This window comes from Myotis myotis, unplaced genomic scaffold (assembly GCF_014108235.1).
Source record: "Myotis myotis isolate mMyoMyo1 unplaced genomic scaffold, mMyoMyo1.p scaffold_m19_p_4, whole genome shotgun sequence".
NCBI classification, from domain to species: domain Eukaryota; kingdom Metazoa; phylum Chordata; class Mammalia; order Chiroptera; family Vespertilionidae; genus Myotis; species Myotis myotis.
Genome location: NW_023416346.1, coordinates 74490972 through 74493893, shown reverse-complemented (window position 1 = coordinate 74493893; position 2922 = coordinate 74490972). Strand labels below are relative to the sequence as shown.

The following is a 2922-nucleotide window of genomic DNA, read 5'->3' as shown; positions in this document are numbered from 1 at the left end:
GATGTACCACAGTTTTCTAATCCATTCATCTACTGATGGGCACTTAGGCTGTTTCCAGATCTTAGCTATGGTGAATTGTGCTGCTATGAACATAGGGGTGCATATATCCTTTCTGATTGGTGTTTCTGGTTTCTTGAGATATATTCCTAGAAGAGGGATCACAGGGTCAAATGGGAGTTCCATTTTCAGTTTTTTGAGGAAACTCCATACTGTCTTCCACAGTGGCTGCACCAGCCTGCATTCCCACCAGCAGTGCACAAGTGTTCCTTTTTCTCCACATCCAGAGGTTGCATTTTTAAAAATCCCTGTAGAACATAACAGTGGAAAGGGAGCAAAGATATAAACCATTTTCATAAGGAAAAAAAAATCCAAAATTATTATCTATAATATTTATCCTCCAGATAAGCATTTGTGCTTCCATAAAGGGAATTTAAGACTATCTTGGTGTCTCTCTTTTCAAATACTTATTTCTTTATCTTTTTCTTATTCCTATATTCTCCTAGTTTCACTAGGCATCCAGGATATGGACTAACAATCTTAACTCTTACCATTAAGGAGACTTATAGTTCTTGTAGGCTTAGTTACTTCTATTAGCAGCATGGATCATCCATATTATCAGACAAAATTAAAATTATGCTAGAAATATATTTTTGTGGGTTGACATTATGATATGGGAAGGTATCTATGAGTAAAGTGAATAAAATCAATAGAAAATGGATTAGGCATCAATGCCAATCTCTCTTTCTTGAAATAATAATTGCCCAGTCTGTGATTTCTTCATGTACATTAAAAAGGAAACCCATGTGGACTCGGTTTTCTCTCCTAAAACCAGTGTTCCTGTATTCTGTCTTCCTGAAATTTGCCAAGATAACCTTAGTTTCTACATTACTGAGTTCTCTTCTATGCTTCACTGAAGCAACTAGTCTCTTCCCAAAAATAAATTCTCTCTAGATTTGTCCCAGTACATTACACTTTGTGCCTGAGTTACTACTCCTAGAATTAGATTATCTTTGAAAAATTTAATGTCCCGACAAGGGAAGTAAAACTATTAAGTAACTTGCAAGTTTTTCCATTTTCTCATATTGACACTAATAAATCAATCTCTACAAATATTTTTTTGTGAGTTCTTGCTTCAAGGTGACTTTGCATTCTAGTTTAGGGTATATAATCAACCGGCAATAAAATTGTACTTTGGAAAGTGGTTCTTAGAAATACTGGACAAGAAATTGCTTTTTATGCAGTCAAAATTTACACAATATGCATATAGAAGCCACTCTGATATACAAAGAATATGTGACTTTATTGGTTCCTGTATTCCTATAAGAATTCTGATTTTCTTTATGAGATCCATCTATTAGGTCAGTGATGGCGAACTTATGACATGTGTGTCAGAGGTGACACGCAAACTCATTTTTGGTTGATTTTTCTTTGTTAAATGGCATTTAAATATATAAAATAAATATCAAAAATATAAGTCTTTGATTTACTATGGTTGCAAATATCAAAAAATTTCTATATGTGACACGGCACCAGAGTTACGTTAGGGTTTTTCAAAATGCTGACACGCCAAGCTCAAAAGGTTCGCCATCACTGTATTAGGTTGTAGTGAAGTGCTTGGAAGGGAACTTACAAAATAAGGTATCTAAATCTGATCCTGTTTACCCATTTTGGATGTGAAAAAACAGTTTGTGGAATCACGCCAGGCCCCAGCTGTGGCTGCAAAGGTTCACGTAGGAGGCCTGGCAGGCAGAGGCCCAGCCAGCGCAAGGCTAAGACTTGACAGGCCTTGGCTTTGGAGGCATGGCCTCTGGGGCATGGTCTCTCTGATCCCAATGCCAGTCAGTCAGGGCTCTACAAAGCTGAAAGGAGGTTGGGCCTGGGCCTCGGGCCAGGTAGGAGGCAGACAGGCCGGCTTGCCCTCGCATGGTGGATGCAGCTGCAGATGGATACCCTAGCAGTGGTTCTCAACCTTCTTAATGCTGTGACCCTTTAATACAGTTCCTCATGTTGTGGTGACCCTCGACCATAAAATTATTTTCATTGCTACTTCATAACTTTAATTTTGCTACTGTTAGGAATCGTAATGTAAATATCTGATATGCAGGATGTATTTTCATTGTTCGCGACCCACAGGTTGAGAACCTCTGAAAGAGAGCTTTGAGTTGTGAGCTTCATTCTGTCTTCCTCTTCTGCCTCTGATGCAGAATTCAAAGCTGCGGTTGGCTATTTGGAGACATTATCATGGATGATGAGTTCCAGTTATTACAGAAAAATTTCATGGATGATTACTAACAGAATTTGAAGACACAGAAGAGAATAAACTCACCTACACACCTACTTTTAAAGAATATATTTCTTTGGTGGAAAAGCACATTGAAGAACAGCTACTAGAGCAGATTCCTGGGTTTAACATGGCAGCCTTCACTACAACCTTTCAGCACCACAAAGTTGAGGTGGCCGGTGACATATTCAACGTGCTGCTCACATTTACCAATTTTTTGGCTTTTAAAGAAATGTTTCTGGACTACAGAGCAAAAAAGAAGGCGGGAAGCTGGATTTACTTAGTGGACTAGTGGTGATGTCACTGTGCAAATCATACTCTCTGCCAGCTTCCCAGAACAACCTGCAGCACTAGATCACCCCGAGCAATGCGATTGTTAAACAGCAGCTCAGTGCACCGGGACAAGCTTCAGCTACCAATGGAAGAATAGATCTTGGGGAGACCAGCTCTGTTCTGCAATGCTTTGTTAACATCAAGTATTGATGGAGAAAAAAAAATTACATGACTCTCCTGGGATCCATTTCTTCAAAAAACTCTTGAGTTCAGTAACCATAGTATTCCTTCCTCAGTGGGCATCTCTCTCGGGGGTGTGAGTCGGCTCCTCTGGACAAGTCCACGTCCAGAATTCCATCTGGAGGCTT

At 39.4% G+C, this 2922-nt stretch overlaps 1 pseudogene; it reads left to right on the top strand.

Moving 5' to 3' along the window:
• The first annotated feature begins 2173 nt into the window (after window positions 1-2173).
• On the top strand, window positions 2174-2635 carry LOC118653359 (annotated as a pseudogene).
• Window positions 2636-2922: the final 287 nt, after the last annotated feature.